Here is a 17500-nt window from a genome sequence, read left to right as displayed (position 1 = left end):
ACTCAATCACCGTAGGTTTGTCGGTGGTCTTTCTGTCTTCTACCGTCTCCTCTCCAACCTCGCCCCCCCCTGCTCTCTGCAATTTGTCCCCACCACATTTCCGCAGGGCGCTCAAGGTCCGCCAACAACCCCCTTCTGGTAAAACTACCAAAATCACGAATCACTGCTCACTTGCACTCTTTCATTCCTCTTTTTTCCCGCCTTTGGAATAAACTCTCACTTTGGAATAAATTCATTCCCATTCTTCCCTCCAGGCCTTCAAAACAGCTGTTCCCCACCACCTCTTATCATCCCCCATCCAAATCCTCGAGCTTTTCTACCCCCGATAATTCACCCAAGCCCACATACTTCAAATTCCCTGCTTTCCTTCTGGAAAGTCCCTGTAATGTCCATCTTCTATTCCACATGTTCCCCTTCCCATCCCTCTCCCTTCCACAGATCTCCTAATGTCTCTGTTCCACACTATTTTGTCCTACCCACTCCCTCCCCTTTTGTCTCATGCCCCCCTTGATGTGCGTTGTGTGTTAGCTCTCATACGAGCCTCGACAAGGTATTCAAAAAAAAAAATCCATTGTTGTAAAATGAAAAGTAAGCAATGCTACTGAGCTGCAAATGTGATGCAGTTAGATTTCGTAAGTATATTGATGACTTCCGTCCTCTGTTTGTGTGTTTGTTTGTTTGTTTGTTTGTGTGTTTGTGTGTTTGTTTGTGTGTAGGCACGATAACTCGAGAACGGAAGAAGCTACCAATGTCAAATTAAACCACGTGATTCAGGAGGTTGATGGCGAGCGCTGATTAGATTTTGGTCAAAATCGGTCAAAGGTCAAGGTCACAGTGAGGTCAAACATAATTCCATAAATTCATGTGGAGAAATGGAGTGTTTTTGCTTCGCTCAACGTTACGAGTTCGTTTTAACTTCGATTTTAATTTTGTCTTCAGTTTTTGCGATTGCTTAGGACGCTCAAAACTCGGTTGCCGAAATTCTGGTAAAAATCTGATCTTTTGGAGACGTTTTAAGATTGTATAAAAAATATTTCACTCGCGCGTCATGGGCCGTCACGTGATACAGTGCACAATTCCTTAAATTAATGTGGAGAAATGTAGTATTTTTGCTTCGCTCGACGTTACGAGTTCGTTTTAACTTCGATTTTAATTTTGTCTTTGGTTTTTGCGATCGCTTAGGACGCTTAAAACTCGGTTGTTGGAATTCTGGTAAAAATCTGATCTTTTGGAGACGTTTTAAGATTGTATAAAAAAATATTTCACTCGCGCGTCACGGGTCGTCACGTGATGCAGTGCGCTCGAGCAGACGTGTCGTTGGCTCACATATGGTTTTGCATGTGCACGCTGACGGTGTTTTCGATTAAGATGATGTTTAAAAGTCATTTTTTTTATTCCAATAAAGGTTATTGTCGCATGCCTGACTCGCTGAGCCGTCGGATAATGTAAAGATTGTTGGTGGATGGCTGAATATTACGGTTTTATGACTGATAAAATAATATAAAATAATTCCGTGGAGAAATGGAGATTTTTGCTTCGCTCGACGTTACGAGTTCGTTTTAACTTCGATTTTAATTTTGTCTTCGGTTTTTGCGATCGCTTAGGATGCTTAAAACTCGGTTGTTGAAATTCTGGTAAAAATCGGATGTTTTGGAGACGTTTTAAGATTGTATAAAAAAATATTTCACTCGTGCGTCACGGGTCGTCACGTGGTGCAGTGCGCTCGAGCAGACGCATCGTTGAGTCACGTAATGGTTTTGCGTGTGCGCGCTGATGGTGTTTTCGATAAAGATGGTGTTTAAAAGTCGTTTTTTTATTCCAATAAAGGTTATCGTCACATGCCTGACTCGCTGAGCCGTCGGATTATGTAAAGATTGTTGGTGGATGGCCGAATATTACGGTTTTGTGATTGATAAAATAATATAAAATAATTGCGTGGAGAAATGGAGATTTTTGCTTCGGTCGACGTTACGATTTTTGATGGTTTGGTACAGAATCGTCGTAGAAACTTCTGGTTTGCGTCGCTACCTTCTCTGGAGACAGCTTTTATTCGATAAGGTCAGAGGTCAAGTTGACAATTTCGTAAGTACCAGTCTATGACTGCTTGTTTGTTTGTTTGCTGGTGTTTCGTGGCTGATTTGAAAAGGATTGCCATGCGGCTGTACTGGCAGGATGAAGTACGCGCACTTGCCTGTAAGCTGTTTCAGCTGCGTTTTAATCCTGACCCAGCTATAAACTGTCATCCTGGTGTCTCGCTGGCAGGGTGAGGTATCAATGCATGTGCCAACCTATGGAAGAACAATAAACTGTGCATCCCATCTGCCGGCATTAGTTGGTGGACGTTTAGGATCCCACAGTGTTCTTTGTGAAGAATAGTCTGGCTATCGTCGTCACTCTGAACAAATTTTAAATTCCAGCCCTAACCAAAAGAGGGCACTGCATCAGCAGCACAACCACTTTCTGCAACAATGATGCAACCGGCAGCCACAGACTACATACGAAACTAGAACAGCATTCGGTAGAGAGCATACCTCTGCCAGGCTGAACAGTTTACATTTTGTATCCCACTGACAGGCTGGATCTGCATCCGTACATCAATTAAAAAATCGAATTAGTGTGTTCTTGTCACTTACGCAACTCATCCACCAAGTTTTACCATAATGCATCCATCACTTTTTCAGATATCGTGCTAACGTATATCGTTTTTAGCCCCATCTCTCAATGGTGAAGAATCACTTCAAAAATATTAAAAAGCTCAGACCAAATCTTCAGCAAAATCGAATCAATTTTGTCCTTGTCACACACACAACATGTCCACCAAGTTTTGTCCGAATCCATCCACAACTTTTTGAGATACCGTTTTTGGCCTGATCTTTCAATAGTGAAGAGTTCAAAACTTTTGGGATCCAGATCCGGATCTGCATCTTCACTAAAATGAAATTAACCGATCCTTGTCATGCATCGGAACCTCTCCACCAAGTTTCGTCTGAATCTGTCCATAACCTTTTGAGATATCCTGCTCACAGAGAGACAGACAGTTGAAAACATAACGTGTGTCCACCTTTGGTGGCAGAGGTAATGAATGAACGACCATGTTGCTAAATTACACTTTCATAACATCTCACTGATCGTGCTTACTAATCCTGCTAACCTAATGTGCATCTCTGTATCCCGTGTTTGCCAGTCTCCCAGACTAATTGGGACCTTTTCCTCGAAATCTTCATCCAATTTTATCTCAATTATCCCAAAGGTGCCCTCATTTTTACTTGGCTTTCTCTTTTGGGATTTTTAACTGTGGAATGTGAAATTAGCAAATGTGTTCACCATTCTGCACCTTCTTTGTTGTTCGTTTTACTGTTTGTATAACATTTCGGGCTGTGGCAGCCATTTTCTGTCGGCAAAAGTTTAATTATAAAAAATATTATGTTCCTAGTTGTGTTGAAATGGGAAACAAGCTCGTTGCAGCACCCTCCTTCACAAGTCTAATGGAGTTAAATGAGAACCACTTAATTCATGCGACCAAGGAACATTTCCCATATTATGCATCATAATGAATAGTAAATGGCCTTGTTGCTAGTGTTTGTTTGCATGAAGCTGTTCTCGTCAGTGATGGCTACGAATGAAAAATGATTACTATTTGGAAGCATGGGAGTATTTCCTGTGTACCCACATCTAGAATCTTATTGAAAGAGGCTTGAGATTGCATGGATTACAAAAGTGTGCCACACCGTAGGACTTATCACCATGCCTCCTTATGAAAAATATCTTCAGCTTGTCATGTGCAATTCTCCTTCCTGGAAGTTTCTCATCAGTAATATGAAGCAAAATGTATAACTTTCCTATTCTAGACAAATCGGTAACTACTTACTCTTCCACTGCATCTCATTCGACCTTGGATCTTTCTCCCTCTCAGCCATTCACGGAGCAACTAGGCATGGTGGCATAATGGTTAGAGCATCCTCTCGGCATCGAGGAGGCCAGGGTTCGAACAACGGTTGCATCGTACCAAAGACTTTAAAAGTGGAATATTCTGCTTCCTTGTTTGATGCTCAGCATTTAAAAACCACTCATTTGAGAGAATGCTACCTTTCAAGATCTGTCATTTGGCTTCCTATGAGCCTTTGCTATTAATATAGAAACAAGAGCGAGAATTGCATTGCAATGGATGTCCCCTAACGATGTGATATTTTCTAAGTCCAAAAAGAACATAACTCTGAAAAATTGATGAAATGCCCTGAAACTCGAACTTCTTCTGTAACTTATCATAATAAAGCCATGCACCAAGTTTCAGTTGAATATGTTAAAGGATGTGGGAAAAAAGTCTGAAAAAACCCACAGGTGGGATGGATGGACGGACGGACGGACAGCAGGAGGAGACTAAAAAAACGGCTCATGCCCTCCCTCCCAACATTTTCCTTGCAAGTAAACATGCAAAAATAATCACCTTAAAAAAAACAGCTTGTTTCATAGAACCTTTAAAAGATTGCCCAACTGATATGCCCCCAAGTAGGTTGGTGCATAATAGTGCATACTGTCCTTCATGAGGCTTCCACAGTCTGTGAGCACACTTATAGACCGAAAATATCCTACCAGTCCCCTCGACTAGACCAGGCTTAGTGTTGTTTCTTGGGAAAATTTATTTTTATTTCTGATTTTCCACTTCAGATGATTTTCACCAGTCTTACGCACTATCGAACCAACACCAACTGGAGGAATCACCACTGGAGACATGCTTTGCTGGATTATTGGAGAGCTCATCACCACAAGACAAGCTCCACTTCTGAGGTGCAGTTTCTATTTCTCTTCCACTCAATACACTCACCATTATAAACCTCATCTTGGGATTTAAGCTTGTTTCACGGTGCTGAGCTTCTTTGTGTTGATTCGATGAAATCTCGAGTTGAGCCTTGTCTTAAAGCAGACGAGATATATATATATATATATATATATATATATATATATATATATATATATATATATATATATATATATATATATATATATATATATATATATATATATATATGTATATACCGGGCGTAGTGGCGTGCGCCTGTAATCCGGCGACTCGGAGGCTTGGGTTGGAGGATCGCTTGAGGACGGAGGCTCTGCACTGGGCAGGGTGTAGAGCAGCCCGGAATCATGGCGAAACCCAAATCCTGATCCTTGTGTCGTAAGAGGCGACCAGGGTTGCGTCAGGAAGGGCATCCGGCGTAAAACCTGTGCCAAATCAGTATGTGGATCATAACGGATGATCCGCTGTGGCGACCCCTAACGGGAGCAGCCGAAAGATGAACAACAACATATATATATATATATATATATATATATATATATATATATATATATATATATATATTTTGAATAGCACTTTTTGGCTGGAGAACAAATGATCACTTATATTTTCCAGTTGCATAACTGAATCGGCTATCTAGTATTATATCACCCCACACCGACAAGGGAATGCAACAGATGCTCTGGAGTGAATATTAATAATCATTAAAATGATAAATCTATTCGAAAATTATTGACACTTGGTGTTGAGTGTATAATCGAAGTATCTTTCCCTCCGCCACTGAAGATGTACGGAGGTTATGTTTTCATCCCTGTCCTTTTTTGTCTATCTGTGAGCAGGATATCTCAAAAAGTTACAGATGGATTTGAATGAAACATGGTGGACTGATTGGGTGTGTGACAGTGACGAATTTGTTCAATTTTGGTGAAGATTGGGATCTGGATACAATAATTATATATATATATATATATATATATATATATATATATATATATATATATATATATATATATATATATATATATATATATATATATATTTCAGCTATTCGTTGTGGTGTAGTGGCCTGCGGGGGCAGGGCACGATGCGGGTCAAAAACGGGTCAAAAAAAAATGCGGGTCGGTGTGCACCTTTGAGAGATTGGGTCAAAAACGATGTGTAGCATGCTATTTTAAAAAAAGTTGTGGATGAGTTGTGACAAAACTTGGTGGATGAGTTGGGTAGGTGACAAGAACAAGGCAATTAAATTCTGGTGAAGGACCGGATGCAGATCCGGCCTATCATTGGGATACAAAATGCATGCGGTGGAGGTATGCCTGGTGGAGGTATGCGCTCTACCGAGTGCCATTCGAGTTTTGTCTTTTTTACCATATATATTCTGTGCCCTGTCTCTTTTTTTTCTGTATTTATTTTTGATTGTTCACATTGAAAGGAAGATAAGCACATCTTGCACAAGCAGAATGCCTGCTATACATGCCACAAGTCGATAATATAAGAGGCTAGGTCATTGACAGGACAGGCAGTGTTTGATGAAGTTTATACTTCCCTTGTTGTTTTTCTCAACATTCATTAAGTATGCAGTCGAGTCTCCTAATGAACAGAAAAGTTTCTTGGACTGATTGATCCAGACAAAATTGTTGTATTGAGACCCCCCTCCCACCAGCACAGCACCCCCACAAGGCCCCTCTACCCTAGCATTCATATTGTGCAAGCATGACATACCACATCCCCTACCCCCCCCCCTACTCAAACCACATCCCCTATCCCTCAATGAAACCTACCCTTCCTATTTGGGATTTACAGCATTGAACAAACTGGCCAAAAATCGTGAATTATGGACAATTCCTCTGCAGTAGTTCAGCCAATTTCGATCATTCTACATGACCAGACCCAATGGTGTAATGGTTAGAGCATCCACTCTGAGTCTGGGAGGTCAAGCGGTCCAAACCACAGCTGAGTCGTACCAAAGCCTTTTAAAATGACACATTCAGCTTCCTTGCTGGATGCTCAGCATTTGAAAAGGATAGAGCACGGACAAACAACCATATGTTGAGGATCACAGTGCAAGGCTTTGTTGGTCTTAATGGCCTCCTCCCGCATTGAAATTCCTTGTAAGGGAACTCATTATATTTGGCTGTTCATTGTATCGAGTTGAAATCCACTAATGAAGATGGCATTGTCAACCGAGAGTGCCATTCATTGGAATGATTTGTTATAACAAGCGTTCTTCATACCATCATTCCACATTATTAACCAGATTCTCTGCATTTCACAACACAGAAATTTCCACATCACATACTTCATTATCCCCCCATTAAGTCGCCATAGTGATGTTATTTGTATTCATCGAAAAAAGTTGTACAATATTAAAATATCCTCCAATGTTTTGAGGTAAACTTTGAAGATGTTATTTGAGTCCCCAATTAGGCCACAGCAAAGGGCTTGGAGCACCCACTACATGTGAATGCGTAGAAAGCTTACTTAATCCTCAATTCTTCCACATCAGAAAATCCGTTCAGCAGTGCTGGTCAGTCAAATTAGTGTTGTCCCCAATGGTCTTTCATGCACCCATGATGAATCGGTAAATTTCATACCGAGTACCATTTCCAATGAATTACTTTGTTGTCGAGCAAACAAATTCCCACGTGTGGAACTGACATTCAGATTTGTGATTAAATTTGGAGATGGAAGTTTCTCTTTAAGGATGGTTTCAATGATTCCATTCAACTCGATGTTGTTGAGTGATTCAGTCATGTCATGGGCAGGTATTCTTATTCTTTCAGTTAATTACCATAAATGTCCTCACTGTTGGTTTCCCAAACTTGTTATTCTCGCCCCAAAAGGGATGCGAGACAATTGCAACACCCGTGTGTGTGTGTCCTCATCTATATATATATTTTTCTTTAAATGTGTTTTTCTCTGCAATCACTCGTCCTATCGATGCAAAACTTTAAACATAATAGAGGACTCCCATGGAGAATATTTCAGTGATATCTCTTACGTCAAAGGTCACATTGTAGCCGTAAAGGATTGAAGAGAAAAAAATTGGACATCTTTTTCTCTGAAACTGCGCAACAAAAAAAAATTGAAACTTGGTATACGTCATGAACTTCCCACGGGGTATATAGGTTAATAATGATGAGGTCATCAGTGAAGTGGTCTGGTGGCCATATTGGATTGAAAATGAAAACGCACAAAAAAACGTTCTTCTCCAGAACCGGGTTACAGATTGATGAAAAAAGACGATGGACTAGCCATGGGGAATATAGTTTGAATTTTTTTTTTCATATTCACCTTCACTGATGCAATTTAGCCTTTATGTGCACAAAAGTGGTTGCTTAAATATCCTAATAATCATCACTAAAGCTATGGATAATGGCAATGTATGTGACTTAATAGGGTGCATAGTATATTTTATTTATTTGTATGAAGCATGTGGCCGCTTGCCTGCATCATTTTCTGGTGGTAGGGCTGTGCCGCTGATCCAACGCCCCCTGTTACAAACATGCTGGTACTCATTTTGCCAACCTCAGAAGGATGATATACTGAGCCAACTCACCCGGTATTAATTCAACGGACAACAGGGGTTTGAACTCAAGACCCTAAGATCTTAAGCTAGCCACCTTAACAGTTAAGCCAACACCAGGCTGGCCTGGTGCATGGATGATACAGGTATACAAGCATATATGTCATGCATGTTCAGTTAGCAGTGGGCCATAATAGTAGCATGTTCAGTTTATGTTCAGAATAAGCACATCAGGTGAGACTATGTGCTCTATGCATGCCGTTCTCATTTGAAATATATCTTTTTATGAAAAAGTGTGAGCCAGAGTGAAAAAATCATGATACATTTGTAGCTTAAATTAACGACATTATACAGAGAGAAGATTGAAATGTTGACATGCTTAAACTCTTGCGTTCATCATATCAACCTGTAATGCCTTACGATTCAGCGCTTTGCTGATGAGAGTAGCCAAGGTTTTTTTGGGACGTGGCGGATAGGTGAGGGCAGGTAGAAAAAATAAATGGTTGAATAAAGTTGCTTTCCTGGGGGAATGCAGTCCATGTATTGAATTGCAGTTTTCTTTACAAGCCAAACTCGAGAAATTACGTGGGGTATGTTCCATTAGAAAGTGGATTGCTTACCGCTAACCAAGCGATTCAGAGCAATCAAGCCAGCACTCCAATGGAACAGATTGCTCGGCACCGCTTAACAACATGGCGGTCTCCATTATAAACAATGCTGTCGTGGTACTCGAGCAAATGCTGTCCGGGCCGTCGTTTTCAGTTCAATTCAATCCTCTTGTGACAACTTCCCCAAATAAATTTATTGTGTTAGCAGCGGCGACCGAGTACGAGGAAGGGGGAAAAGGAAGCTAAATAAGCTTGGCAGCTCCACCTTCTGTCTCCCCATTTCTGTATGTACCTACCGACCCTTTCTGTATGTTTGTAGATCTTGAAGAATGAGGATGAAAAGTGGAAATAAATACTAAACTATGAAATGCATGTTTCTTTAATATTATGAGGGAACATAACAGTGGTATGCCTCTGAACATTTCCTTGGTTGTCGTATCATTTTGAATATGATTATGGTGGCCATTTTTTCTTACACAATTAACCTCTCTTCATCGTTTGCTCCGCTTGCCGAATTGCTGGTTGAGCCCCTTGCAAAGCGGTTGATGTGGAACTACTGGCTTGGAAAGTGAGAGCAAGCCGCTAACAGAATACACCCCAAATCATGCTGATCAAGGCCCTGTCACACCTTGACGATTTAGCCAGCGTATGCCGACGTATGTAAAATTTGTCTCAAACGCTGGTACACGTCGACTACGTTATGGGTAAGTTTTGTATACGTTAAGAGCACGCTGGCATACATCGTAGAATGCTGAGCTCGTCGACTAATTTTAACATGATTGAAATTTTTGGATGTATGCCAGCGTATGACTCACTTGTTCCGCATACGCTGAACATAAGTTGTAGGCACGTTACGCGATCGTTGACACACGTAGACATACGTTACTTGTAAGTTACTCATCAGTCGAAACACGTCGAGGTAATGTTTAGTGTCAGTGTTCGACTCCCCGGGTTTTTTTTCTTCTTCGGTATGACGGTGATGTTGACCCTTCGATTTCTGGTGCGGTTATAATATAATATAATATAAATAATAGGCTGCCGCTCAATGATTTAAATCATAACCACACGAGAAATCAAAGTGTCAACATCACCGTCATACCAAAGAAGAAGAAAAAAAAACATTGGAGTCTGGAACACTGACAGGTTCCTCTTGTGTGAACTCCATTTTTATATACCAATTCCCCTAAACGCTGCCAATACACCATTATACGCTAGCTGTAAGTTAGAAACATGTTCAGTAAGTTCTGTGGTCATCAGGAAGACGTCAAATACATTTACATACGTCAATATGCGTTGGAGATACGTTACACATAGGTTCAAAGCACATTACTCATCAGTTAAAAATAGGTTTCGGGTATGCTAAACATTACCTCGACGTGTTTCGACTGTTACAGTCTGTTACTGTTACTGTTAACAGACTGTTACTCGAGTAACTTACAAGTAACGTCTGTCGATGTGTGTCAATGATCGCATAACGTGCCTACAACTTATGGCCAGCGTATGTGGAACGTGTGAGTCATACGCTGGCATACGTCGAAAAATTTTCAACATGCTGAAAATTTGACGATGTACTCGGCGTACTACGACGTATGCCAGCATGCTTCAGCATGCTCTTGATGTTTACAAAACTTACCCATAATGTATTCGATGTGTGCCAGCGTATTCGGCAATTTTTTCAAACATCGGCATATGCTGGCTAAAACGTCAAGGTGTGACAGCGGCTTGACACTTCGATGTCTAGTGCGGTTATGATTTGAATCGTCGAGCGGCAGCCTTTTAATAGGCTACGCCATGTGATCGTCAGCGATACGCTGCCGCGCTATGCATAAGTTAGGCTATCGTTGGGAATAGGTTGTGAACGCCGACAACACGCTCAGCATTCGTTGATATAAGTTATCTATATATTATCGAAACGTTCTGCGTACGTTACTAATACGTTATGCATAAGTCAAACTCATTATGAATACGTCCAAAACTGGAAAAAAAAACAACAATAGTTCAGCGTATGCCAGCGTTTTACATACATTTTGATACCTTGCCATACGCTGGCTAAAACGTCAAGGTGTGACAGGGCCTTCACAGAAAACAAATTTGAAACGAAGAGTAGAAAGGGTGGTGTGTGTGCCCTGAGTAAATGTGTGCATCATCAGACACAGACACACACACACACACACCTGAACACACACACACCTGGAAAATGATCACCCGCTGTCAGCTGCCCTCGAGGGAGAGATGAAGGAAGGGAAGAGGAACATCAGTGAGCGGTAATGAGCGTTTAATGAGAGATGATAGTTGTTGGGACAGATCACAGCTGCCAAAACAGTCGTAAATGCATCGTGGAAACTTGCAAATCACTCACATGTGATATAGAAGCCGACATGTATGAGGGACGACGATCCGAATACTGTACGTTGTTTTTTAAATCATCTTAAAATGGAGAAAATGCATAATTTCAACCAATAAATAATTTTGACAAATGCGTTGTTCAAAATGGTTAATCAATTTTTATGTGGGTCTTTTTATATTTTTATTTATATATTTATTGCTTGTAAAATGGAAGATTAGCAAGTATATTGGTTGGTTGCATGCATTACTCTGTCTTTGCTTGTCTGTATGTCAATCACATCCAGGTCACAATTTTAAACCGATGTTCACAAAACTTCACCAAATGATGAGTTAGTGATTAGCAAGAAGACTATCGATTTTGAGATCAAAATATCAAACGGTGACCAGAGGCCAGAGGTAGGGTTCAGGTCAGGTCAGGTATGGGAGTATGTGCCAGAGCAGCACATCGCTGCGTCCACTTTCCGCCGGTATTCCAGGGGCTTCTGTCTGGCCATCACACAGGCAGATGCCTGGCCCATTCCCATCTACTTGAGACTCCAATAAACCTGCTGCAACCACGAGGCACGTGGTCGGCCCATTGGCCTCCTTCATTCATGAAGCTCCTCACTGAGAGAATCTGGTTGGCAGATACAGCATCATGAAAATGAGGCACATGTCCATACAACCACAGCTGTCGCTCATAGACTATACAGGTGACAAATCTCATTTGATTCTCTCTCAGCAACAGCTCGTTGGAGAAAAAGTCCATCCAGCGATAGCCAAGGATTCTCCGAAGAGACCTGGTACCAAAGAAATTAAGTCTCCGTCTCAGATTTCTGGTCACAGTCAAAGTCTCACATCTGTAGAGCAAGAATGGAAGCACCCAGGACCTGAAAACTCGGACGTTCGTCCTGCTGCACAGGTATCGGCAGCTCCACACCCCATGATAAAGTGAATCCATGACTCCCCAGGACTGCCCCAGATGTCTATTGACCTCTGGCTCACAGCCTGCAGAGACATGAATATCACTGCCAAGGTAAGTGAATCTATCTGTGACCTCAACATCCTCACCACAAACAGGAACAGACAAGATAGCAGCATCCAAGATGTCATTGAAAGCCTGGAGCTTAATTTTGACCGTAGAAACCCGTAATCCCAGTGGCTCTAACTCCACATTCAGCACCTCGAGGGCCCCCAAAAGGATATCCAGAGTCTCCGCAAAGATGACTTTATCATCCGTGAAATCAAGATCAGAGTTCTTGACATTTCCAAATGATGCACCACAGCTTGGTCTCTCCAACATCCTCACCAGAGTCAAGTTCAAACAAGCGCTGAAAGTGTGGGGGCCAGTACACACCCCTGACGAACTCCAGTAACAACTGGAAATTTGTCGAAGATGGTACCACCACATCTCATAGCACTCTCAGTACCAGAGTAGAGTTGAGACATCAGATTGATCATTTTTGGTGGCACCCCCATAAGACCCATAATGTTCCAGAGGGCAGCCCGATTCACTGAATCAAACGCTTTACAGAGATCAACAAAGGCTACAAGCAGCCCCTTGCCAAAACTCTCACCTGTGTTTGGTGAGGACCAAAATAGCAACGCAAAGGTCAATCATTGACCTCTTTGGTGTAAAGCCTGACTGCTCTGGACACTGGCGCTCAAGCAGAAGGTGGTGAATCTGATCAAGAATTCTCCAAGCAAAGAACTTGCCCAGCAATGAGAGCAGCATCACCCCTCTGTAGATGTTGCAAATCCCCCCCCTTTTCCAGAGAGGGACAACAAGGCCCCTGCTCCATTCAGTTGGGGTGATGCCTGTGTTCCAGGCAAAGCACAGAACTGCATGTAACGACATGAGTACAGCATTTTCACCAGCCTTGAGAAGTTCAGCATCGATGCCACAGATCCCTGGAGCTTTACCCCATTTCAACCAATTCACCGCAGCCTGTGTTCCCACAAACAAAGGTGGACCACAGTTGATTGGAGAGTCAGCAATAGGGATCGTACCACCACTCACATCCAGCTGGTGGATCAGTCTGGTATAGCCACTCAAAGTAACTGGCCCAGCGAGCCTTCACTTCGGACTCCTCTGTCAAGAGCCCTCCGCCATCCACTCTAACTGTGGTACTTCGAGGGACTGGTTTGGAGGAATGCAATTCACAAATTCGCCTTAAGCAAGACAAGAATCACTTGACCACAGGTGATGCTAGTAGGGTAAGAATACTGGTTCTGGCTCACTTTTCCCCATGTAAATGAATGGGAGATTTTCAGCCATGAAATTTTTCTTTTTTTCCCCCTAAAAAAATAAATCCCCTTTTTAGCCCAAGGTATATTTATTTGTCTCCCCTTTTAACCTGGGGGCTCTCTATTCAAATAGCCCATACAACAAGATAAAGATTTGTTAAAGGTGATTCTAAAGAAATATCTGAAACGTCGAAGCCTCGGGGCACTCTCTATTCAAATAACCCATACAACAAGATAAAGATTTGTTAAAGGTGATTCTAAAGAAATATCTGAAACATCTAAGCCCCGGGACACTCTTTATCAAATAACCCATACAACAAGATAAAGATTTGTTAAAGGTGATTCTAAAGAAATATCTGAAACGTCTAAGCCTCGGGGCACTCTTTATCAAATAACCAATGCATATTGTTTAGCTCACTCATTGAACCTATAAACATTTGTTCATTCTCAAATTCCTTCAATAGTTTAATTTTCTTTGCACAATAATCCCCATCTAAAATATTGAAAAACAAAACATTTGAATCTTTATATTTTTTAAGATACCCCTTTTGTGCCATTACGAAATGATAAACTTCTCTTAATGATCTCATCTGACCACCTCCTGAGCCACAGGTTATTTTTCTTAAGCCCCGCCCACTTTTCATAAGCCCCGCCCACTTTTCTTTAAGCCCGCCCACTTTCCTCTAAGCCCCGCCCACTTTTCTGTGGATTTTATAAGCCCCGCCCACTTTTGCTAAGCCCCGCCCACTTCTCATGGGGTGTTTTTTCTAAGCCACGCCCATTTTTCCTAAGCCCCGCCTACTTTTGCTAAGCCCCACCTACTCTTACATCATTTCCAGTTCATCTCTGACTCACAAAGAAATCACAAGAAAATTCCAGCATGTTATGGTTTTGAAAAAATTGCCCAAAGAAGGCCTGCGTGAGCTTGCCCAGGGAATTTCCACAGGAAAGCACACCCAACAGTCTTTCCCTATAAAAGCCTCATGCCCAGGCTCCATTTTAAACATTTGTTTTTGCTGGCAATGGTGTGCTGTGTGCTTGCCTGGAACTCTCAGACTTGTATGGAACGAAACCTTCAAGTTGATGAACTGGATTCAAACCTCTTATCTATTGAGGTAAGATTTTTATTTTCCTATTTTTAGTTCCTTTTAAACATCGACTCGTTTAATAATTAAATAACTTAAGTAATACATTATTATTTTCTCTCACAGGAAATTGTATCTGAAATGCAACATGAAAATACCGATTTTGCCACAACTTGGGGTGAAATTGTTGGCTTGGTTGAAGACCTTATGAGCGACCAAGACCGACAGAACGAGCAAGACCTTGAGTGGGATGACTTTGGGGTCCCTTGGAACTCTCTGACTTGTATGGAACTAAACCTTCAAGTTGATGAACTGGATTCAAACCTCTTATCCATTGAGGTAAGATTTTATTTTCCTATTTTTAGTTCCTTTTAAACATCGACTCGTTTAATAATTAAATAACTTAATTAATACATTATTATTTTCTCTCACAGGAAATTGTGTCTGAAATACGAAATGAAAATACTGCTTTTGCTACAACTTGGGGGGAAATTGTTGGCTTGGTTGAAGACCTTATGAGCGACCAAGACCTACAGAACGAGTTCGTCCTTGATGACCCAACCAAAGAGTTATACCTTGGAGACCAGCAAAATCCTGAAAAAGAGTTTTACAGCAATAGTACTCATTGTGAGTTATCAAGAGAATACCCACTGAACAAGTTATACATTGATGAGCCAGAATACAAGTTTTACCTTGGAGACTCACAAATTTTCCAAAAATCAGTAAATGAGTTCTGCCTTGATGGTTTAAATAACTACCTTGGAGACTCAGGAAAAGGGTTCTGCCAAGATGGTTCTAAATATGGGGCCTACCTTGGAGACTCACAAATTTTGAAAAAATCAGTAAATGAGTTCTGCCTTGATGGTTTAAATAACTACCTTGGAGACTCAGGAAAAGGGTTCTGCCAAGATGGTTCTAAATATGGGGCCTATCTTGGAGACTCACAAATTTTGAAAAAATCAGTAAATGAGTTCTGCCTTGATGGTTTAAATAACTACCTTGGAGACTCAGGAAAAGGGTTCTGCCAAGATGGTTCTAAATATGGGTCCTACCTTGGAGACTCACAAATTTTGAAAAAATCAGTAAATGAGTTATCCTTAAGAGACTTTGTAAGTTGGTTTTACTTTGAATACTTGAAATGTGGGTTCTGGATTGATAACTCACAATGTGATACATATCTTGGAAACTCAACGGGAATGTGGTTATACCTTGAAGACTTGGAAAGTTGGGTTTATGTTGGACACTTGAAACTTTTTTGGGGGCTTTTATTTATTTATTTATTTATTTATTATTATTATTATTTTATTTATTTATATTTTGGAGACTTTTGGAGTTGCTATCACTCTTTGGGATCTAAACCTATCGATGTAGTTCTTTGTCGGATGGTGCTTGATGGGAGCAAGATCAAGAAAGTTCTGGGAAGAAAGTGCAGGCTTACTCCCCCCTTTCTACGTCATCAAACCTGAAAGCCTTAAAAGACAGAATTGGAAGAAGAAAAAAAAAACGTAAAAATATATATATATAGGTGGAAATCTCATTTTGAAAAAGACATTGTGTTGGGCGAGGATTGAGTTGGGGTTGAGATTTTGAATGTGAGGGTTGGGGTTGAGATTTTGAATGTGAGGGTTGGGACACACACACACACACACACACACACACACACACACACACACACACACACACACACACACACACACACACACACACACACACACTCACACACACACACATACACATACACATACACATACACATACACATACACATACACATACACATACACATACACATACACATACACATACACACACACCAACAAACAAAAGTTAAGCCTTGACTATTCAGTTGAGGATTCTGCGTTTGGGGTTCACAGATCTAAGAACGTCCACCCCTTGACACACATTATATACTGTTATACACCTCGGACTTGGCCCTCTAGTGTCCACAAAGGTGTATAGTAGGAGGGAGTGAAGGGACAACCCATTGCTCCCATGGGTATTATCTGCTTAGTTTTGTCTTTTGTAATTCCTGTGAATAAAATGAACCTAAAATCTCTTCCCCTTCCAAATCATATATCTTATAAGTCCAAGGAACCGTATCTATTACATCAACAATTTAAAAAAGTTCTTTCGTCCATCGTTTAGTAAAACCCTTTTCAAAATGAGATTTCCACCTATATATTCTTACGATATCACCAACTTTGAACTTAGGTTTTCTGACATTAATCTCTTTTTCATATTTTAATTTTGTAAATGTTTCTGATGGCTTCATATTTGTTGACGTGTGAATCGTGTCATTATACTTATCCACAATATCCTGAATAAAAGATGACCATTGTTGTGAACCGAGTTGTGTGAATTTTTTATATAGTCTCTCTTTTAAGGTACGATTAAAATGTTCAACAACAACTGCCTTCCCTTCATTAAAGGTACTGTATAATGTAATACTGTTATTTTTTAGAAAATTCATAAATGTCTTGTTATAAAACTCTCTACCCTCATCAGTCCACAATTTTTTAGGTTTTCTCTTACTTTTATTAAATATCTGTTGGAAGGCTAACATAAGAGTATTACCTGTTTTGTTTTTTAATGGTACAACCCACGCATATCTACTCCTCAAATCAATAACGGTTAAAGCATACTTGTACCCCTTATCATTATTGAGTTCAATCAAATCAGCAGACCAGATATAATCTACTTCCTTGGAATAAACTTTCCTTCTCTGAAACTTTGTGAATATTGGTTTATGTAATTCATCAGCTAATTGCTCTTCAGTCTTAATAACATCATTAGAGCCTATAAGTTTTTTGAATTTCCAAGACCAAGTTTCAATTTAGCACTGATCATCTTCTTCACAATGAACCGATCAACTTTTTCTCTCAAGGTTGGATTTTGTATCAGAGACAAATTATACA

This window comes from Eptatretus burgeri, chromosome 9 (assembly GCF_056783735.1).
Source record: "Eptatretus burgeri isolate ZD-2024b chromosome 9, Ebu_testis_v1, whole genome shotgun sequence".
NCBI lineage: Eukaryota > Metazoa > Chordata > Myxini > Myxiniformes > Myxinidae > Eptatretus > Eptatretus burgeri.
The sequence above is the reverse complement of the archived record's forward strand: the minus strand, read 5'-3'. Positions refer to the sequence as shown.